This window comes from Lonchura striata, chromosome 1 (genome assembly GCF_050655825.1).
Source record: "Lonchura striata isolate lonStrDom1 chromosome 1, ASM5065582v1, whole genome shotgun sequence".
Taxonomy (NCBI): domain Eukaryota; kingdom Metazoa; phylum Chordata; class Aves; order Passeriformes; family Estrildidae; genus Lonchura; species Lonchura striata.
The window spans coordinates 98,544,652-98,568,448 of NC_140703.1; the positions used below are offsets into that span (position 1 = coordinate 98,544,652).

The 23,797-nt window shown below is 41.8% G+C and overlaps 1 long non-coding RNA gene across 2 annotated transcripts in view; it reads right to left on the bottom strand.

The window, feature by feature from the left end:
- The window catches only part of LOC110469210 (uncharacterized), a 210,184-nt gene extending 187,385 nt beyond the window's left edge, over positions 1-22,799 (bottom strand). Inside the window, exons 1-3 of one of the 2 annotated variants that reach the window (XR_014956541.1) lie at positions 17,459-17,559; positions 14,575-14,697; positions 13,952-14,115 (exon numbers count right to left, since the gene is read on the bottom strand). This is a non-coding gene — a long non-coding RNA (uncharacterized LOC110469210). Of the gene's footprint in view, positions 1-13,951; positions 14,116-14,574; positions 14,698-17,458 lie in introns of those variants that run through there. The other variant, XR_014956542.1, reaches the window with a different exon arrangement.
- Positions 22,800-23,797: the final 998 nt, after the last annotated feature.

The following is a 23,797-nucleotide window of genomic DNA, read 5'->3' on the forward strand; positions in this document are numbered from 1 at the left end:
TGCTGAAGGAAGTGGGAAGGAGCTTTCAGCAGGGGCTGGAGCACCGTCCAGCAAGCAGCTCTCTTAGAGGGCCCTGGGAGACACAGCCAGGAGGTACCAGCTCCTGGTGTGGCTGAAACCTCCCTCTGAGCCGGAACTGTAATTAGCTGAGCAATCCTACACCAGTCATGGCCTTGAGTGGAATTTTTTTTTTTTTTTTTTTTTTTTTTTTTTGGTTTGACCCGTTGTGATACTTTGTTCTGTCAGAAAGTGAATGGCAAAGGCCAGTGTCTAAGAAGAGATGAGTCAGGTTATGCAGACAGACAAAGGTATCAGATCTGCAGCCCTGCAAGAGGCTGTCAGTGTGTTCATGAGAGGCACAGGGGTTTTAGGAAAGGCGGTGCTGAGTCATGAATGACAGTGAGGAGACAAAGGGAGATTGAAGGTGAAACAGGGTATACACAGAGAGGATTACCAGGAAAAAGCCTGCGTTTCATATTATCCTTTCCATTCAGGAAATTATGTGCCTTGGTTTTTGAAAACAGCTTGTTGCAGAAGCTGTGTGTGCTCTGCTCTTGGTTCATTCTGCATGCTTTGCTGTGAACTAGGGCAGTGCTGAGATAGACAGCTCATAACCCTATTCAAGACTTTTCCCCTTAGGAAGGAGGAAAAAAAAAAAAGCTGATGTAATTCCCCAGGGCTCCTTCCTTGGCTTTGCAATTGCATAGCTACACAGTCTCCCAGAGTAATTGTCTTGAACAACATCCCAGCCCCCATCTACACTGAGGGACCTTCTGGCTGCATTTCCTTGCCTGTGTTTTCTGCTTTATGTAAGGAATGAAAAAGGGAGAGTGAAATCAGAAGAATGACAAAGGTGATGAAATTTTCAGTTCAGACACTGAAGGTACATTCAGTACTGGATGTCAGAGGGAAATCTGAGAAAGAGGCTTCTGCATTCCAGACTCTGACTTCCCTATGCATGGGGTGACACTGAAGTGGGAGGCAGCGAACACAGACCGGCTGCTGATCCTCTGCAGCAGAGGCCTTTCCAAACGGCATCAGCCATGCAGACTCCGCTCAGATCTCTGCCTCCCTTTCCAGCACACCACGCCATCGGTTAATTGATTCTGAAAACCTGCTCTTCGATCACACCCACAGGGCTCATAAATGTGCTACGGTTAAAATCATCTTGGCCTAAAGACTGAAGGATCACATAAATATCCAAGCCCTTGTCTGAACCCCCCGAAACATGAGACCAGAGAAACAACAAAAAAAATCTGCCTTCAAATAAGAAAGAAAAAAGGAGACGCTGAAGGTCTGTTTAAAAGAAGTAAATGCTGCACTCCCCTTAATCTGTGACCACTCACTCTAAAAACCAACATCTGAGGAATCAGAGAAGATTCTCAGATTTGGAAGGCTAGTCACATTTGAATGTAAATAAGTGTTTATGTACTTGTGAAAGGAAATAATTTTACAGTATATTGCAAAACAGCATGTGCCTCCGTGTCTCTTTTTCCCACCTGAAAAGTAGGTCAATAGTCCTTATGGCTTTGAAAAGATGAAATGAGGAATTCTTGTTGAAAACAAGCAGGGTTTGAGTCATAAACAGAAAGAAATACTAGTTTTATCTTTTGTATGTAAGACTTCTGGGTACAGTTAGAAGTCAGGTACCACTGCCTGTTATCTGGCATACCCACTGCACCCCAACTTTTCCATACTCTGCTTCATTATCCACACAAGCGAATGAGTTGCAATATACTGCCTGCAGCAACATAAAATCAACACCTCTCTCATGATAGAACAATGGCAAAAAGGGAAAGATGAGCTAGAACAGCTTTAAAAATAAGGAGTTACTTGGGTAAAGGAAGATGGCAAGGTGGCCAAAGGATGAGGTGATTCAGTATATCCCACCATAACTACCAAGAGCATTACAAAATAAATGGGATATTAAACTATTTATGGATACGCACATCATCACAGCAAAATCCAAAGGAAAAACAGTAATTACATTTCTTTCCTTCTCTTGGAATAAACATCCACCAAGGTCACTATGGATTTTATGGTCCCAAACTCAGCAAATATAAGAGAACTTGTATTTTCCCTATGACAAAAACATTTCTCCATTAAAAGGAGTACGAATTGACATATTTTTAAAAGTGACTGGGAAGGCTTCTGTTTTCTGTTGTCAGGGAATCTCCAGCACCCAATGTAAAGCACTTACCTGCTATGGTGTAGCAGGAAAGCTCTCTGCAGAACTAGACATGCTGCACTTAGGCCAGTACATGCTCACATGCATACAAACACAGTTTCATCTGTAGCCATGACTGCTGCAGTTGCATATTTTTTCTTTTTAGTTTTCCTGACAGCCGACTGAGAGCACTTTATTTTACTTAAACAGAAAAGAACGCCTGGGACCATGTGTTTCTGGCTGCCCCACTTCATTCCATTACACAGTAACTGTTCAGAAAAAAGTCCTGGGCAAAAGATGAAGCTTATTGATATTCTATCTTAAATAAACATGACTGTATATGCATTAGTGAGGCAGACTGAATAATAAAATCCCAAACAACGCAGGATGGAATAATTGCATTTTGTTTAGCTATACAATGAATTTTCAATACCCCTTTAAAAAAAAGTATTTTTTGACTTTGGTTGAAATTGAAAGCATTGGTGGTGTTTGTAACATGTCCAGTAATTCTGGTGGATCCTTGTCAAATTGCAGCAGGCTTTTTATTTGGATTCTCTCCATCATTAGGTCTTATTTTCCTGTCAATTTGCCCATTTTGTCATGAGTTTATTTCAGACAACAGACTGGGACTGGGAAACATACCTTCAGCAGCAAAGAAATCAAACAATCTATAAAAATAAAAATATGTTTTAATAATCATTTCCAGAAATATGGTTTATCAAAATGTAAAATATGAATGCTAGATTCATGATAGTCATTTCAATTCTCTCAAGCATCCATAAAACCTTTGCTTTTCCTTATTTTCTTCTAAAACATAGTGGATACGCTTGGATTTTATTTAGGACTCTTGAAATGTGTTAAAATAGCCCAAAAAATGCTAAGTGGTCAAACTCAGCCGTGATGAGAGTTGGGATTTATTTAAGCTGAATAGCAAGTTTAAATTAGTGAGAAAAGGGGTAGATGTTAACATTTTTCCACTGGTTCCAGTCTAACACTCAAAGCTGATTCCAAAAGCTTTTAAATCATACTGGAAACTTCTCAAAGGCAGAACTGATCTTATGTTTATTATGGACACTATTGCAGATTTAAGTAAACATCAGCTTATACCAAGCCTGAACTCTACTGTCCCCTTTACTTGCTTCTGCTGAAATCCTGCTCTTATCGTTCCAGGATCTGAGTCAGTTCTTGCATTAATCAGTGCAATTTTCTGAGATTACTGGAATGGCATTAGATTAAGTCAGCAGAGAAACTGGCTCTCTGCATGTATCCTAATTTTACATCCCCATGAAATACCACATCACTCACATCAATCTGGCTTTCACACTTGGAATGAGTTTCACAGCGCTCACCCGCAGCACAGCTTCATGCCATCACTGACTTGGCTGCTTAATCTGTCCCAGGATCTCCACAGAGACCTCCTGGAGCCTGTTCATTTGACACAGCATTTGACAGACTGGGGCCTTTTCTTCTTATTTTTCTTTTTTTACTGTTTGGTGGACATTCAGAAACAAGTTCTAGAAAGACAAGAGGTGATGTATTGGTATAGTTTTGACCAACATTGCAGAGAAGGCTGCAGCTGCATCACTCCCAGGAGGTTCTGTGATGCTGGGCATCTCAGTACACTGCTTCTTCTGCACCCTCCTTCTGGGCTGACATGGAAATCATGGCACAGACAGGCTGGAGAGGGGCTCACAGATTTTGGTACCGCAGAGTGCAACCAGGAAGGGAAGGGAAGGTGTTGGTTTGCTGTTCCACAGCTCTGTGTCAGGTGTCACCTCAGAGGGCAACAAGCTACAGTCCTTGCCATGACCTGGTGAGGAAAGGATGGAAACTCAACATGTCCTAATGCTTTTACACTCCCACTGCCTAAAATCTCCAAAATGATCCAGGCAGAACTTTCCTGTGAGGGATCTTCCCTGGTAGTGCGAAACTGCAGTCCCTACACGCTGGTTGCCATCTGGCATTTGTGGGTTAAGACTTTCCACACCTTTCCTCTAGTACAATGGGGATGCTTAGTTTCTGAGGAGCAGAAAAAACTGCAACATACAGAAACACCCAATTCTTTGGTTTGTGTTTGAACCAACGTAATTTCCAACAGGAGAAGAGGACAGAGTCTTAAGCTGCACCAGGGGAGGCTTAAGTTAGACATTCAGAATTTCTCCACAGGAAGGGTGACTGGGCATTGGAATGGGCTGTCTAGGGAGGTAGCGGAGTCACCATCCCTAGAGGTGTTTGAGGGAAAACTGGATGTGGCACTTAGTGCCATGGTCTGGTTGACAGGTTGGTGTCCAGTCACAGGCTGGAGTCCATGATCTCACAGGCCTTCAATCTAATGGATTGTGTGATTTACAAGGATACAGTAAATCCTGTACAGCCTGGAGAAGCACCTGGGCTGTGAGGGAGCGTCTGGGCCAAACAGCCCCTTTGGTCCCGACAGGCCTGAAGCCCGCAGGGTTTCACAGCAGCAAAGGTTTTGTCCCTCAGTGCTGTACAGGTGCCGGGACACGGGGCTCCGGGCAGCATTCCCGGCGGTGCCGGGACACGGGGCTCCCGGCGGTGCCGGACGTGAGGCGCCCGCCCGGCCCAAGGAGCGCCGGGCTCGGCCCCTCCCGCCCCGCGGTCACGTGGCCCGGCGGGCAGCCCGCGCTTCGCGGCGGGGTCAGCTCGGGCCCCGCGGCGCTACCGCCAAGCCTGGAAGAGAGGGGCACTGCCCCCGCGGCGCTACCGCCAAGCCTGGAAGAGAGGGGCACTAGGGGCCCAGGGGCTCGGCCTCGCCCGGCCAGGCCTCGGGCCAGGGGTGTCGCGGCTGCTCGGCAAAACGCCTTGGGGCGGGCAGGGACAGCTGCACCCCGCCCTGAGGGCACTGCCCCCTTCGCCTTCCTTCTCCTGCTCCTCTCTGCAGCCCGTCGAGAGCTGAAGCTGAGGGGGCTCCAAAGTGTAAGCAGAGCGCAGGTAATTGTGTGGCTTCTGTAGGGGAAGGCAGATAAGATGAATTCCCCTGGCAGAGGCTTCTCCCTGCCCATCTTCCGAGATCTCAGTCAAATGGGATCTCTCGAGGCAGTGCTAAGACCCACTGGAACCAGCGGAGAAAAAACGCTGGTATATCGATACACAAAGTGCCCTAATCCCCATTGCTTTCTTTGCCTGCAGGAAAACTGTCTTCGATTTTTCTCTTCTGTCCTGGCTTAATAATGAATTAAATAAATAGCAGCTTCCAGTCACCTTTCGTCCCCTCCCGCCCGCTCGGGCCGGGCAGGAGAGGCCGAGAGCCGGGCTCTTGTCCTTTGACCGCTGCTGGGATAAGAAAAGCAGGTTAAAAGGTCAAGGAAAACAATTGCAAAGCTCCTATTGCTTGAATAGCATGCCAAGTAAACTTATCCTGGGGATTTGGAATGATCCTTTTATGGGAGTTTCTACCTCCCTCGGGATTGTGCAGGCTGATTTTATGGGACATGCTCAATTATTCTGGGGGAGGGGGTGGCAGTGCTGGAGCTCTGCAGCACCCTTTTTTACAGAGAAAGTACAAGGGAGAAGGAGGACACTGAAGCCTGATTTAACTCTTCTTGAGCTGCCCTGAAATTTGTCAGCCGATACACTGACTTCTTCCTTTCTGAATTATTTCTAATCTATAACATCAGCATATAAAATCAAGGAGAAAATGCAGGCCTGATGTGCTTTTTCACAAAGTGCGCTACTGTGACTCCATTTACTAATGAAGTTACTCCTGTATATGAGAGCAGACCTTTCCCTAAGTCTGAATAAAAGAATACTTTGTTATCAATAGCTGCCTGGTAGTCGTGGGGCTAGAACCTTGTTTGAAAAGCTTTCTATAGGTACATTTGGTTGGCTCTATACCAGTCAAATTTTAGCTGAGTAAACTGGCAAGCCAGCACCTTCGAGAAATCAGTTTCTTGGAGTAAACTCTTTCACATGCCTAGATATTCTTCAGAGCTTTTAAAATTAAAATAAAGAAAAAATTACTTAAGAAAAATTAAACAATATATTTCCCATGTTTAATTTTTTAGACTTTTCTGACAAAGGACATTTTTCAAAGAACTACAGTTTCTGAGGGTAGTAGGTCATCGGATTTTTTTTTTTCCACTCAGCTTTTCAGTTTTTCATCTGAATCTTTATTATTTTTTCTGTGTTGGTAAGAAATTGTGGACAAGTCCCCAAAACCCTGAGGAAACAAGTCGTTGTGAGGCACTTCCAAGAGACACCTTGGTGTCCAACAACAGGGGGAGTGCTGGTGAAAGGGAAACCCCAGAGCCCCGACTCTCTCCTTACTGTGCCATCGCCTTTGCACTTGGGTCAGGGCCTGATCTACCGGTTGTACTGGTTAGTGGTGGAAAAAACCCAGCCCATGTGGGCAAGGCTTTGTGTAGGCACAGTTATAGCCCCAAGTCACAACAGGCAAGTATACACCAGTCTGGCACACGGAATGTGCAGAGCACAGCCCAGCACCAGGGATTTCCTGCATTTGCATGTGTAAGGAGTCATACTGGGGTTGTGGGCAATTCCAAAGGGCTGGTAACCTCAACAAAGGAAGTCCTTTTGATGTAGGGAATTGCTTGGAAGTCTTGGATGAGAAAATAACTGAAAAAATACATTAAGAAAAAACTTTGCTTAGTTAATCAAAAGGTTTATTAAATCAAATATCTTTTTGGGTAACAGGGAGAATGAAGCAGAAAGTATTTCACTGTATTAGAGTGCTGAAGACACCTCTATAGGTGCAGTATAGAGGCAGAGCATAGAGGTTATGTAAATTGTAATAGGTACATTGGTGTTTTTTAGTGAATTTTCTTCTTAAGAAGATAGTTGTTTGCTTGCAAGTGTAGGTAGACTGTGGTAATTGGGAGTGGGGCTGCAGTGGAGCCTCATCCCTAGTGGGCTACAGCTGTGAAAATCAGGTGAACAGCATTGGAAGCAATGAGCCATGGCGTGCCCAGGTGCACTGACCAATCACAAAGGGACACACAGGTGCAATGTATGTACAATGAAGGGTATAAAAGGTTGGGCTAAACAAGAAGAGCAGGTGTTTGAAGCTTTCTGAAGTGATATGATGCTGCTCTGTATGAGCATGTGCTTGAATCCTTCTGGTGTGGTATGGTGTTACTCTCTATGGGCAGATGCTTAAAGCCTTCTCAAATTGTTTGGTGATGCTCTGTGTTTATTGGTCATTTCACCTACCACCTATGTTATGGTATATAAGTACTGTGAGATCCTGAAGTATGAATGGACAGTATTCTGAAATACTTTCCTGAAGTGTGGGTCCACAAATTGCTGGTTCTCTTGTTTTTGTTCTTAACTTGTCTGTGTTATAGAATGTTGCTGTACTCATGTGTAAAAGCCTGTCTTATGTAAAACTTTCATGATAGCCAGGGAAGTGTGCTAAGCTCAGGGCTGTGTTGATGACTTTTGAAGGTCTGTGGTTAGCCATCACATTCCCAGAGGCAACTAAGAAAGATTGGATAGACTATGGAGGTACAAGTGGGCCATTTCACATCACCTCTAGTCTGGCTCTGTTTCTATGTAAAAGCCCATATACTGTGAGTCTCTGGGGAAGCTTCACACTGCTGACCACAGCAGCAACAGGAGGGCTGTGGGTTACCCCTGAATTCCTGCAGACACGCAAAAGTCCCTGGGAATATTCCAGTGGCTGGGAGCAAAACTGGAGCTTGTGGGCAGGTATGAACCCCACCTGGTTAGGCACAGTTCTGAGGGAGTTTCTATGGGGAGGTAGTCATCAAGCCTCATTGCTGGCCCTATTTGCAATCTAGGGGGTATGTGCAGGCAGGCTGTTGTTTCATTGTTCTTGTCCCTGAGGGTAAATAGAGACTGTGTCCTCCGAAGAGGGAAAATAATGTAATAATTTTAACAGAAAAGTCCGCTATCTCTTTTTGGGAGACAATAAAAATATTGCCCTTCTGTGAGAAATTGTAAAACGGAGTAGGTTTGCTCAGCAGCTACCACAATTCTGTGTCACTGCTGTTCACCCAGGGCTGGGAGAAAAATAGTCCCATCTCCTTGCTGTTGCTATGGGAACTTTTTTGGAGTTTTCACAACTCTTCTTTCAAGGCTGTTGGAACAATGAGGAACATTGAGCAAAGAATATCAGCCATCATCCAAAGCACTTTAACAAATACCAAGTTTTATTTAAAACTGCACCACCATCAGCTCTTGACTAATTACTGTTGCAGCAAATACAGTGGCTTTTCAATAACTCTGCTGCAGCTCCCACAGTTCTGTTGCTCATCCATTTGGGTCACCTACCAAGTCACACTTTGCCTTGTGGTAAAGCAAATTCTGTGTGCATTTCCTTGTGATGGTGCAATTAATTTATTCCAGCAATCCTCTGAAACATTAGAATAGAAAGGCATATGGTGTGGCCTACTTGCACAAGTCAGAGTCAATTTGTTATTTTCAGCACTGGTAACTTAATATGTTTGGTACTACTCAGTTGATTCACTTTTGTGCCCAACTCTGATCTTTAATGCATTAACCTTAAAAGACCTGGACTTTAAGCATATGCATATACTCTGAAAGACCACAGTTTGATTTTGTGATGCAGCTATCCCTTTACCCTAGTTGTTTATACTTTGTGGGCCACATTTTCAACAGCCTATGTCCAGGAACCTGTTGCAGCACAAAAGTTATGATGTCCCTGTGGGTAAAAGTTCTTAATGTCGTCATATGAATCAGTCACATGTTTAAGTCAGGGTCTTTCTTGATTTTCACTCAAGGGAAAATTGAAAATTTTTAAGTTATTTTTCCATGGTCTACCCTGTATGATAAGTCTGTGAAGTTTTTTATATATAACTGTTTCTTCTTAAGGTCAGAATTAGTAATTGCCTCTTATTTTATGTAACATCATGAACATGTCTAATGACATCAGCACAGTAGTGACGTGCTGCACTGAAATAAATTTTCTATATTAGAATTTGGGAGTAGGAAAAAGGAAGGGTGTTTATTTAATTTTAACCTCTCCTTAAGGATGCTTTATTTTCTTAGAAAATGGTGGGAGAAAAAACTAATTTATGGTACACATTGTGAAAGGAAACAATAAGAGTGAAGTATTGAAATCACAGTGCTGCTAACCAGTTTCACATGTGCAGGTGAGAAAATGTTATCAGAATCAACATACGTGTGATTCTTCTTAAAAAAATTAGTAAAAATGTAAAACTCTATGCTGGAAATGCAGAGACGCTGGACTCCAGGATGGTTTGGATGGATGGAGATGAGAGATCTCTCAAGGCTGCTCTTAGAATACAATGTTTGTTATAGAGGGTGAAAGGCCCTGAATGGAGCTGCCAGATGCCTTAGGGAGTAGGGGAAGGGAGAGGCAAGAGGTAGAGGGAGATAAGAGGATGCTCCAGGAGAGGGTGGAAGTTCCAAGAAAGTGTCTGGCTCCTCAGGGACCCCTTATCAGGGGGCTTCAAGATGGGCTGGAGCAAGACTTAGGCCAATGGGGTCAAAGACACCTGATGTTTCAGGGGAGGGTTACAGGTGTGGGATGAACCATACATTTTGGGGGTTGAGATAGAACAGTCCATTTGACCTTTGGACCTATCTGTAGGTAAGGGCATTGTTCAACAGAAGGGGGGATTGTCTTCACCCTGGCTGTACTATTGTTTTCTACTTGTGCAGTAACTAAGGTTTGGTATCTCAAAACTTGTTACCATTTCAATCTCGGTATTTCCTAAATCTTTTGCCAGGCAATCATATTTATAAAGCTTTCTTGTTTCATCTTCCCCAACAGGAGCCATTTCTGTGCGTTTGAGCTTAAATATTATATGTGTGGCTTTATGTTGATGAGTACCTTACAAAACTGGAAGTGGAGCTGCTGGGCTACACTCTCTAGGCTCATGTGAAGGGCTGCTGTGAAGATTAGAATTGGCTTTAGTTTGTATGGGTGCACACACTATGCACTATTGCTTGGCTTTCTGCAATTCTTAAATTCAAGAGTCTCAACAACATGAGACTATTCCCTCCCGTTTGTTAAGAGGAATAAAGCCCTTAACCCTCACCACATCTGTCTGCTCTGGAGCTGGGAGCTGAATGCCTGCCTGCAGCATGGTGACATAATCCTGCTTGGAGGGAAAAATAAAGCTGAAGTTCATGAGGAGATCTTTTACAGCTGAATGAACCAAGAGCTGTTGCCATATGGAGATGTGTAGTAAGGCTGGATGGTGTTTGGCTTCAGAGAGCTCCCACAGTGTAGGAAATAGTCTGTCTATGGCCACAACGATTTGAGGTGTTCAGGTCGCTCTCCTGCCACCCCATGCAGCTGATGCATGTTTCAATCAAATCTTTCTAGTGTACAGTGACATAAACAAGGATTTCACTCACTGCTTCTGCTTCTCATGAGTCCTCATCTCTGGCACCCCAGTTCTTTCCCCACACTGAGAGGTGTGCTAGGTAACTACACACGCTTGTACTTACACTTGTGATGGAGTGAGGCAAACAGCCTGGTTGCTTTTGGTTTGGGATGGGAAGTTCCCATTCCCATCAAAAATAAAACGTTATATGGTTGTAACCATGGCCCCAGCTCTACAAGCATGGCTCCCTCAACAGCCCACCTCTCCTCCCTTCTGCTGGGACACCAGATGTCTCAAGTAACTGGGCAGCAGCTGGCTTTGCCTAAGGAATCATTTAATGTCTGAGGAGAGGAAGCAGGGACTGACTGGCACCCTGAGGGGATGGGGTCAGGTCAGAACTAGCTTAGGGGTGCCAAGCAAAGAGAAAATGAGACTTGATTCACAGTTTCGGCTCAGCTGCATGCATTTTGTGTTGTCAGAGGTGACCAACTGTTCAATCCAGAATCCCAGCCTGATGGGCTGTGCTCACAGGATTTGGCTGAAACCAAGTTAAATGCATCTGCTGAGGGGCAGGGAGGGAATGACCTGTGAAACCAAGTTCTGAAAAAACCCCACTCTTGTACCAGAGCAATTGCTGCTGCAAGGTCACACAGCAAAGGAACACTTTCCATCTTGTAGTTTTTATTGTAGAGATGATGTGGATATTTTCCAGGATCAAGGAGCAGGAAAGGTAAGGGTGATTTCAGGGCGCTGTTTTCAGAAGCTTTGCTTTAGCTAATCCTACCCAGCAAAAGTCCCATTCACTGCAGCAGAAACAAATTCAACCAGTGACAAGTGCCTTTGTAAATCCCACTTAGGAAGGCATTAATTTCTATCAGTGCTGATAATAGCTGCCTGTATATTGATTTTTTTTTTTAATTGCAAAATCATCCTTGGGTCTCTGCCTACTGCTTTTTTTACCAGCAGTCCCCACCTCAACTAATCCTGTTCTTCACCCTTTCTAATTTTCATAGCAATGAATTGAACTTATACAAGCTCAGTGTATTTTTCAGAGTTCATCTATATTTATTGTCACTATATTTCTTCATCTCTGTTTAAAAAAATGTTTTGAAATGTATTCAAAATTCAATTGGAAAACATCTTGGGAAGTGTAGGCACACTCTCAGAATGACATTTAAAAATGCAGTAACTTATAAAAATATTCCTGCAAATTCCATGAAAATGAAAAAGCACAATTTTTCCCATTAATTTTTCACTAACCACATTGTGGTATCCAGTTCTTGAGCATGTTACATCCCTGCAGGGCATTATTTTTAATAATGTAACTCTGTTTCCAGCAGTAGTGGACAACAATTTCAAAATCCTAATTTTTTTCCAAGGTGAAGAAACTCCTTGCTTTGAGGCTCTGGAGCTCCAGAATAGCTCAAATTACTTATATTTCTTTTTCCACTCACTGTTAGTACTTTGAGTCAGCATAACAGGAAATGTCAAGGGATTGCTGAGGTATGATCCAGGTATAATAAATGGGTAGAAACATATTGTCATCTGTTCTGTGTATTAGGAAATCTCTACTGGAGTCAGGATACTGCTAAAACTGAAGGACATTTCAGGTGTTCTCCAGATTAAAGAGAGGTCAGAGAAGAAACTAACTCAAGGGCAGACAGATGTGTTCTAAAAGTAAAATATACAGAGGAACATCTTCCCTTGACTGCCAGACTATGCTTTAGCTGGACCTGAGTTTGCAAAGAGCATTTTTTATGAGGATTTAAATGCACAAGAGATCACCAGGAAAAGAAGCTTTTCCAGATGTATCTGTGCTCCAGAGTTGCAGGGCACTGTAGATCTCACAGAAAAGAGTTTAGTTTCTGGCTTTGGCTCAGATTTCCTCATACAGTTATCTCAAAATTAATGTGAAGTCTGTCTACCAGAGGCAAACAAAGCAGACTTACATTGGACTGAGATCATAACTTGTCTTGTAGTCTCCTATTTAGACTAGTCTGAGGTTTGCTTTAAATAAGAAGTGAGTAATTATTAGAACAAAAACATGATCATCAATAACCATAATAAAAATTTCTATATTTTCAGGCAACAGAAAAGTTTACAGCATTCACAGCCCTGGAGTTTAATTAATGAAGTTGTATATCTGCATGTGAATAAGATTTTACAAGAAAAACCAGTATCTAATCTACACTATCAGTCATCTGGGCTATATATCAGCCATCTATTGTCTGTACCTGATACCATTTCTTAAACAGCTTTGTATTTGAGGGAAAAGCCATACCTCAGCTGGGCAGGTCTCCAAAGATTTGAAATATTAGTGGTTATTAAGAATTCATAAAATAAAAGTTATATTTTTTTCATTTACAGGTAAATGTTTACTTGAAATTTTTTGATTGCTTTAAGTGCAGATGAAGATCCAATTTTGTTAAAATCCCTCAATTTTTGTTACATGAATTTGGTAGTATAATGGTGTTTGTTCTGGTCAGCAAGCACTGCAAAAGCTTTCTTCTCTTTTTCAGATTTTCTCTTGGGGCCGTAATATTGAATATTGACAGTTTTGAAGTTGCTACAGGAAAATGATTCTAACTGCCTTTCCCCCCCATTCTGTTTAGAAGCCTGCAGCAACAGATTCATGGTAGCCAGTCCTGCTCTACTGAATAGATGTTCTCTATTCCCATAGCCATCCCACTGAGTCATCATCCTCAATAAGCAAAGGTAAAGTGTCTACAGGTTAGTTAAGATGCTTCCCTGCATTCACAGAATACAGATTCAAGAACTTCCTCTGCCACTCATTGCCTGTGAGGCCTGTAAAGGATTTAACCTCAGCTTCCAGACCTTGTTAGGTATCTACATTTAATTTCTTTCAGGGCATGTATTAAAACAGAAGTACAGAGTAGAAATTCCTTTTCAAAGGGACATTTAGACACCAAAGCACAGGCTGTGAATGCTAATGCTACCCTGGCACCTAACTCAGGCCTATACAGAGAGGCTTAAATTTAGGGAGAGGCAGAGAGGACTTCAATATGTCCTATTGGGCACCCACCATGTTGTCTGAGTGACTCTTGCTCCCAGGCCCAAAGCCATTCAGAAAGACTGTAAAATTCTCACTTTGTATTTGCATTCTGAGTCACCTAAAAATCATCATAACTGAATCCTTTTGAGAACTGAGTTGAAGCATCTCTAGGTTGTATCTAAACTCTAGAGCAGATTTATGCCATATGATATGACCCAAAGTCATGCCTTGCAAAGCTTCCAGACCCATGGATTTGTTGGAGTACTCCATGAGTATCTCCCCAGATAAGCACTCAGAGTTCTTTCTGGTTGGGGAAAGGGAGAATAATCTGTGTTCAAGTCTCACAGCAATATGTTTTGGGAAGCATCTGAATGGAGAACTGAGAAACTATTCTAGGTTCTTAGTTATACATCCTATCTCTATCTTCTATGGCTGAAATGAAGAAAATACCAATTTGAGCGCATTCAAACATAAATGTATTTTATTACATTAGCATAATTCCAATGAATACTGCAAAGAATTCACATGCTGTGAAGTTGGCATCTGTGACTTAGTCTTGAGTGCCATATCAAACTTTGAGAGCGTAAATGTGAAATTCAAGGCCTTCTTCCACCTGCCTGTAAGCAAAGGCAAAGACCTATAAATCCAGTTCTGTCTTTCAGACCTTTTATCTAATTATTTGGGAATTACTTTAGCTAATATGTTACATTTGTTTATACGTTCCAAGTGTAGCATTCAGCACAGGAGCAGGATAGACATCCTCACATTGGTGGGATTATGTCCTTTTTCAAAATTATAGCTTTTGATTCAGATTTACTGTCAAGATAGTTGTCAACTCAAGAGTCTGCATCCCAGTTTAGGCCCATGGGATCCAAAGAGCCAAGTCAGCCTGCAAATACACAGCTAAAGTGAACCACAGTTACTTTCTATTGTGTACCTGCAGTCCTGTATCATGCCATCTGCAGCAGCTGTTGGAGCATGTGCAGAAGGAGAGAACAAGGAAGCAGAATGGGGTGGTAAGAATGCTGGTCCCTTTCAGTGTGCCCATGGAATGCAGCTGCAGGATGCTCACATACCTGAGCAGTCAGGCTGTTTTTGAGTTCCATAGGTCAGTTGTAGCCCAAGTGTCTCAACATGGGAGGGTTTCTTGTTGAGGTCTAAAGTCTGATATCCAGTCCTCTCCCGTATATGAATGTATCCTGTCAAGGGCCAGGAAAAGAGACTTAAATGAGGCAAACAAGAACCACACATCACTAGAAACACTCATTGCCTCATCTTACCTTTGGTGGCCCTCTTGTCTTCTCTTTCCATTCTTGTAAGAGGGAGTTGCCCTCTGCCATTGTCACTGTCCTACTGTGTGAACATCTAGCACAAATGTGTCTGCCCCTGCATGATCATATAGTTCTGAATCTTCCTAGAGATCTCCAGCCCAGGTGTGGGATTAAGATTTATTGGCATGTGCAATAGAGAAATAGAACTTAAGTGATGAAATTCACTCACCTATGGCAATTTAGCTCCAAATGAAAATTCCAGATATAGAAAAGACTGTCACTTGAAGACCTAGTAAGTTAAAAGCTCACTTGATTTTTTTTTTTTTTTTTGAAGATCTGTATTTGCAGTGCTTTTCAGCAAACAGCTCAGATCAGTCCGATTTTCTTTACTTCATCTCAACAAAACACCACAGGTCAATTACAACATTTCTTTAGGAAAGGGAGGGCAGTCGTTCCACAGAATATCGACCTTAATTACGTGGTTTCTGAGCTGCAGCACTATGGCTTATAGTTCAGTGGTTGCATAAACTCCCCAGTGGGGAATCTGAACAATATTTAATTAGCCAGGTCCTGCTGCGTGGTACTCCAAACACCCTGTTTACCCAATTAAGACAAAGGTTGCATGATCTTACATTTAGTAAGTGTCTCTATATAATTGCAGCTGGAAGATGGAAATGCAGAACATCTCTCTTTGTAACTTTTATTTGTGCCATGTCTAAATAACACAAAAAAGATCGAGAATAGGAGGGTAAGGAATCCTTTCCAAAACATCTGGTTTAAACATCTGCATGATGCAAAGGAGGTTCAACTAGCAATAAGATTCTGGTTCATGGCATGTTCTGCTGTAATAAAATAAGACAGAGGACATTTAAGATGACAGTTTAGGTCTCTGGGAATATGCCTAAGAGAGGGATCTTCAAAATCAATGCACTCTGTACCAAAATGCACATGAGAACTACTGTATATTAAATGTACTGGGAAGCACATGGTGCTAGGAAACAGAAAGGAAGGAACACATTTGGTGTTCGTGTGACTCTTCTCAGCTTGTTCCAATAAAATTTTTTGTCCAAAATTTAACAGGAACATAGAGAATACTCAAATAACATGATGCAGCTTCTGTAAAAACTTTATTTTTATTAATGGTGAAATAATTGCCTCATCCACAAGATAGTCTTGAAAATGTCTCTCACCCTGGGGATCTTCCCATCCAGAAGGGAGACTGCAGAATGTTGCATTGCCTTGAAGAGCGCTGCAAACTGCAGACCTGCTCTTCTGGCTCTGGTAGACTCTACTGAAGTCTAGTTCCCTTTGCCAAGGGAGGGCTTTGTCTTCAACTTCCAGCTTGATATTATTCCAAATGTGGGCTCCTGATAGCCTCACAAAAATCTAACCGTAATCTTTCTAACAATTGTTTTAAAGTATGATATATTTAATTCCTATTTCAGTGTTTAACTCCATAATGAAGTACAGTCTTCATTTTCTTACATTGCTCTTAAAATGATCTGAAAGTGGAAAATCTGGGTCCATGTCATGGTTTGACACTGGCACAATGCCAGTGCCCCCATGAAAATGTGATCCCTACCTTGAATGCTGTGAAGTGGAATCTAGAATAGAGCAAAGCAGGCCCAAGCTTAATAACAGGAAAAAACTTTATTAAACTACTACTACAAAAGAAAAGAGAAAACTAAAGAAGGGGGAAAAAAAACACACAAAGATCCAAATGAAAACCTTGCAAAACATTCCTCCCCCCACCACCCAACTCCAACAAACCACAGTGAGACACAATCTGGACCCCAATCAGGTTTCCACCCTCCAAAAAATCGATACTCAGTCCATTGAGGGAACAGTCTCTCCTGTGCCACAGACCCCCCAAGAAACACAGCTTCACATCCTGTGTTTCCATGTCACACATGGCACCGCCCGGAGAAAAAGTTTGCCATGGTGACCCTTCTCCTTTCCATGCACAGTGCTCTCACCACCAATGCATGGATGGTCAGACTGCCTTTAGGATTTTTCCTTTCAAGGATGCCCTGCCAAGAGGGGAGAAAACAACAGTCCAGTTTTTCATTGTTTGGGACCACAGTCCCCCCCCATTTTCCCCTGGGGCCGAGGGCTCAAGAACAGAGATCTTCTCTTTCCTTTCCAGGGCAAGGGGGCGCCACCGCAAACCCCCTAACCTTTTCTCCGTTCACTCCACTTTTGTCTTTTTCCCAGCTGAAGCAGGTCTCTTGACTCACTGGCATCCTCCCAAAACACAGTCCCTCTTGAAGGAGAAGATTGGTTCAGGTTGTGGCTAACACGGAAAAGACCAGCCAAAAGCCACTCCTTGTCCCCCTCCCATCCAGAATTCCTCCTTCCAACATCCCATCCCAGGGTCCAAGGTGTCCCTCTTCCTCTCTTTCAAACCGAGGAGGGGAAAGGAAAATTCACAAAGCTTTCATTTCTCAAGAAAGGGTTAAAAGTCCGAACTCCCAGGATGGCTCGATGCCCAGACATCCAGCAACTCCCACACAACTGGGCACCTTGCAGCAGCTCCCCCCGCTCCTCCTTCCTTGCGGCTTTCTCTCTCCCTCTCGGGAGAGGAACTCTGGGGGGGGGAATGGAGACATCCCAGATTTCTTCCACCCTTCCATCTGCAGGGGCCAGCCCGGTTCCAGTCCTTCCACCACCCTTGGGGCTTTCGGCCTACCTTTCTCAGGCCATGGGGCTTCCACTCCCCCACCCAGCTGGTTGCTGGGAGGGGAAAGATCTGCACTGCACGCTGACCGGAACCAAAGAGAGCGAGTTCCCCTGGGAATTCTGCTTTCAACCCCTCTGTGTTCTCAGAGGCGTGTCTACTTTCAATTGGTCAATATCTAAATTGACCTCTTCCTTCTGGAAAAAATTATCTTTCCGTGTCAAACCACGACAGTCCATTTGATTTTTCCAATGAAAAAATCAAATTTTAAAAATCCAAGTGTAAAATTTCACTTTCCATCAAAAACCTATTTCAAATCAACTCTGATTTTAACACACATATTAGAAATCAAAAGTGCAGGTTCTTCTTTAGATCACAGTGAATTGTGCTGCATCAACATTTATTTACATGGAAGAAAATCTTAAAGGAAAATCCTTGTCCTTTCAGTAAAATGCAAGAGATCTTATGCCTTCAACTTTATAGGTAAATAGGTAGAAGTTTTCAAAATGTTTCAATAAAGAATATTTCAAAAACTGTATACTTTACCTTTTACTTATTCATGCCAGAAGATATCTGTGATAATAGTCCTTACTTGCCAAGAGTTTTTCTTAATGTAGATATCTGTGGTTAGTCGTGTTTAATCTCAAAAGTCACTCTTTTCCAGTGATGGAGAATAGATAGCATCATATCTGTACGTGAGTGGGAATTGTAGTCATCGTTGTCTGGTCACACTAGCTGAAGTCATTTGTAGGCGGTGGCAAGACAGCTAAAATTTAGGTGTTGCCATGGCCATAAGCAACACACGTATATTGCTCCAGTTCTTCCTGTGTTGTAATTTCCTTTGATTGTACCAATGTTTTGTCTCTAGAATCACTTTTACATGAAGCCAGAAGCACTCTGGAAGCATTGAAGAGGTTGGGAGTAACAGCTGAGGCAAGGAGGGTGCTCACTGCCACCAGCATTTGTAGTCTGCAAAAATTGTTTGGCTGGTATTTGCCATTTTTATAAGACAAACTTTATAAGACAAAACTGTCCTTACTAGTTGGGTGTAACACTAATGATGTGTATAAGGGTTGATGACTAAACTAGGAGGATGCAGTAATCCCTAATTTTCATCAAGTAGCCTGAAGTGAAGAAGCACTAACCAGATTATAAAATCTTGATCCTTTTAAGAATTTGAATGTAAGTACTTTTAAAAGTTTTTGCTATGCTTTGCGTTCTGTAATTGCATATCTAGCACTTACCTGTATAATAGATCAGGAAAACTATGTGAAAAAAATGATTGAAAATTAGTCATTAATCTGTAGAGGTGAAATGGTCAGCAAATCTCAAAGAGTAGGAGGCAAACCAAAATCATGCTGGCAATAAGTTTTACAACCTCACACCAAATCTATCCAAAGAACTTGTAGGAAATCTGTTACTCAACCTTTTGGAGTTCAACTTAAGATGTGCTGTTAAGCACTGGTTTCCCCTTAAGATATCTAAGTTTGGTATTTAGGCAAAGCCAGTACTAACAAACTCCAGGCTCAGCTGCTGTCTAAAGCACCTGGACACATATGACCACATCCATACTAATAACTTTAACTGTGCCAGGGAAAGATTCCAGGCACTGGAACTCAAATCTTTTATTCTTTACAGAATCAACAGTCTTCAGCTCCTTCCAGGTATGGATCCACTATCACCATCCTGAGCATTTCCCTAGCTTAATTCAGGACTTTGCACAAACCAGAGACTGTCTCCATTTGACAGCATTGATGTGGATGCCCTACTTGAAGGCTATAAGAGCTAAATGATATGGGTTTGGGTATGGCTGTAGTGTCAAAGGAGGGGTCAGGGAATGTTTAACTTCCTTTTCAGGACACATCCCAGGTATAGAGACGGGACATTTAGATGGAAGTATCCCATCAATTTCTGTTTTGAGGCATGTGTAAATTTCCACCCAATTCCTCCCAATGTTTAGAAACTAGTGAATTGATCTGGTGAAGAAATGCATGTCCCAGCCCTAGATCAAATATTTTTCTAGGAAGGGAAGAGATTTGAGTCTTTATGCCCTGTAATGCATGTAGCATGTTCTGAAGGTTCTGGCCATCTCAAAGAACTGACTGTTAGTTGAAGGGATATCAAGCCTCAGACTAGTTGGCTTATTATCACAGCTCAAAGGCTGGAAGTGAAAAGTAAGACCTGAATGTTTTCAATTAGATTTCCCTTTCCAAACTCAAAATTTGTATTAATTGATACTTGAAAATTTTTGCTGTGTTAATATCTTGGTATTTATAGTCAATACAAAGGAAAGATGTCTCACAGACAGCTCAGAGCATACAGAGCATTTATATTCCTTTTAAAAAGTGGTCTTTTGTCTGCATTTTGGCTTCTGAGGCCACATTTAGTTACAGAAATAAATTGTCTTCCTTTCAGAAATGTTGAGTGCTCTTGAATCCTATGCAGTCATGTTCCCACATATTAAAAATGCTAGGCTGGAAGAATTTCTAAGCACTGTTTAGTAGACAAAAGCCTAAAGGTTTTGTTTACAGACTCTTTCACAAAAGAATAATCAAACTCTGTAGAGAGCTGCTACTCCACTTACTTGCTAGCCTTATTTTGACAGCCGTTGCTCTTCTGCATTACTTTGTAAAGGGTGGGTTCATGTGGAAGCCAAAAAAGTGAAATCATATTTACTGGCAAAAAAACCCCGTGTGTTTTAATCTTTCATCTGCCACTAGCAAGCCAATCAAAGATGGCAGTGGCAGCAGCCCTTGTAGTTAACCCAGTGCGTGTTCATTAAACGGCAGGGGGTACCCAGAGTGTTTATTTCAGTAAAAACAATTAAGCATATATACATTTATTTTTCAGTGTTAATGATTCCCTGTTGACAGAGCTGAAAGGCGTTTGCTTCTTGAGTCTCCAAAAGTGATTATTAAAGAGAAATGACTGTCAGTCTTCTAATCTGGGTGAATGCCAAGTAGACCAAAGGTGACACAAAGGGGGAAAAGAGAAGAAAGAATATTCAAGGCTCATTATCAACATGCCTTTTTTTTTTTTTTTTTAACATTGTCACAAATGAGCTTCACAGCTTTCCTTCATTATCAAACTACTGGCCATAATGCAGTCACATTTTCAATTGCATCGTGATGTAGTTCCATATACACCTGAGATGATTTCTGCTTCATAATTTCTTTCTTGGAATCATTTATCATTTTCTTTATAAAATATCACCTCTCCTAGTGCTGTTTGTCAAACTTGTCCCCGATCTTTGGAGGATTTTGTTTGCACTCAAGTGAGCCATTTCGAGTGGGGGGGGAGGGGGCAGGGAAGGAATTTTTAGGCTCTCCAAGCTGTAGAGAGGGAAAAAAAAAACCTGTCATGGTGCCAGGAAAACATACTCTCGGGAAACCATGGTTGTTAGGACCCCGGCTATGAGTTGGGTACACAAAAGCCAAGAAGAAAGAGGTCATGCTCTTAGCATTGTTCTATAAAGCAAAAATATGGAATGGCTGAGTTCAGGGCCCTAAAAAGGTGTAGTGTTCCTAGCAGGTTGGCTCATCCTGTTATTGAGAGTTAACAAATGTTCCTACTCAGTGTCTTTCATATTGCTGCAAACCAAGTTCTGCTGGCTCATCACGATTGTTATCTCTACTGGAAAGCAAGCAAACCTCTCATCTGTGTGAGATCTGATGTGACATTCTGTGTTTTAGTCAATTCCAGCTGGCTGCTCCAAAAAAGCAAGCAATGTTTCATAGGTACCACAGCTATTTCTTTCTTCAATCCCCTGAAGCAGTAGCTGTGGGACTTTTCTTACTGTGAGGTAAGGAATTGCAAATTCATATTCTTTTATATATGTAATTTTTTTATCACCTCTTTCACCATCTTTTTAGTAATCCAGCTGCATTAGGTGATGTGACTAAATGACTCCTTCTTTTATCTGTTTTGACAGTCTCTCATTTTTGATACATCTCTGACTGCATTGTATGTATATCTCTGGACTTCATAATCTGTTTTAGAGCCTAAATTTACACACTCCAGCCATACAAACACCATTCCTCTCTATCTTACTAATTTGTAACTTAAAGACAAGTTAATGAAAGTTTTCATGTGATCATTTCAGGCAGAAATGGGAAGGCAACGCAGAGTAAAAATCCTCTGCTAGCATAAATTCCAGCTGTAGTCTGTTTATTTCAGTAGAATTATGGCTGAGGATCAGCTTCCTAGTAGATCACATTCATTTAGCCTTTCAAGCAGGTGTGTTAGACATATATCTTCCATGATCACCCTATCATGGAGTGACTACTATAACCTTTATTAGAAGCCAAAACAGGCTCAGGAATATAACCTCCATTGGCTCCTGTCCAACAGAAAAGAGTGTAAATTTGAAGACAAATGGAAATAAGCAGCTATCCTGAGAAGGAGCAAATCAAAAGTGAGCATTTATTTAGTTTGGTTACATGCAGTCATTGGGTAAAAACCAACGGATTTAGTGTTAAAATGAGTTACTAAGCTTTTAATGGTGGATGAAAACTTTGGACTGTCTGTAAATAACAAAGGTGGTTTATATTTCACTTGTACAGTATAAAGTATTTTATGATACAAAATTTTATAACTTCTGCATTAAATCACTTCTTTGGTTCATAGAAATTATTCCAGTTGCCATTGCCACAAACTTGCTCTGTGCTGGTAGTGTTGGCATATTAGTTCAAGGGATATGTTTTGTTCATAGCAGTAAAAGTGAGGCCCCATGGAAACAGAGACTACCCTCTCCTTCAAAATACAGTTTCTTAAAATGGTTCTAAGGTGGGCATTTGTCTGTTATCTTGAGTCACAAAGAGCTCAAAAGGTTCAGTTTGACATTGTTTGGAGCAGGACAGACCCCCAGAGCTGTTACACAGCTATTCTTCACCATGGATCATCACAGCAATAAATTATTCTGTTTCTGTGGCCTCCTGAAGAGCAAGGAGACCCCTGTAAGGTTGCTGCAGCAATCTGTTGGAGCAGTGCAAACAGGTAAGCCCGGTGCCTGGGGATGTTTCTTCATTGCCATTTCCTGTCATTCCCCTCCTTACCTGGCATGCCTCCTCCTAAGCAAAAGCTGTGTTGCCATATGGTTTTGTTTTGCTGAAAGGAAATCCGTCAAACCTACCCACCGTAAGATACCGATTTCCCGACTGCCAGTCATCACCTGGAGGCTGGCACCACAGAGATGTGGAAAGCCATTGCCCTGTTGGTGAAAACAGCCTCACTGTGTGCAAATCCCCAGCCGAGTTGCAATTGAGCCGTAAAAAAAGTGGAGGTTGTTCGGTGACTTGGCTGAGAAAATAACTTGCTACTGCCTAGAACATGTAAATAAGGGGTTTAGTCTGGAAATTTGAATCTTATACAATGTATCAATTCCTTAAATGCTTGTATTATAGAATAAATTTCCATACACCTACACATTGGGCCAAATCCCAATGCCAGAAGGACATTATTTCATAGTAAATCTATTTATGTTAGTAGTGACTTCAGAGTTTATCAGCTTTGTAATAGCTCTGGATTTTGTAACCATTTAATTTTTTTTTAATTTAAGAAATCTTTCTGATGTTTTTTGCATCAGCAGACAGTGATAAAACAAGGGGGTACAGTTTTAAACTGAAAGTGGAGAGATTTCAATAACATATCAGGAAAGAATTCTTTACTGAGGGTGATGAGTACTTGAAGAGTTCGCCAGTGGATACCCCGTCCCTGGAAGCATTTAAGGCTGGGCTGGATGGGGGGGTTGAGAAACATGGTGTAGTCAAAGATGTCCCTGCCAATGTCAGGGAGGCTGGAAGTATATCTTAAAGTTCTCTTCCAAACCATTCTGGTTCTATGGCAAGATCAGAAATTGATAGTTACAGTAAAAATGGAATAGAACCGATCTAAATAGAATGTTAAACCTATTTTATTAAACTTTGAAATATTCTGGCTGCAATAGAAACAATGATACTTGCATTCAAAAAGCAAAACCAAAGAGTACTGACCCTCACTTTTCCTTTTAATTTTTGGGTTAACATTCTACACGCAGTGAAAAACCCCAGGAGTACTTACTTCAAAGTGCTACCTTGAAAAGCAGTAGTTACATATTAACGGATTCCATCCCTTTGTATTTTATCAACTGTGCTGCTTTTTATTGTAGTTTACAATGGAATGAACTAAATTTAGTGAGTAATGCATAGTAAAAAAATAATTATTAACAAAAAATTACCTTCAGCTGAAGCTGGAATTCTTGGTACTTGCGAAACAAGATGTTAAATGCTGTAGCTGAGGTAGGCTTCGTTTTTATTATTAATGTTATTTGCTTAGGGCTTGTAATTAAAATTTAACATACTCTGAAGACAATGG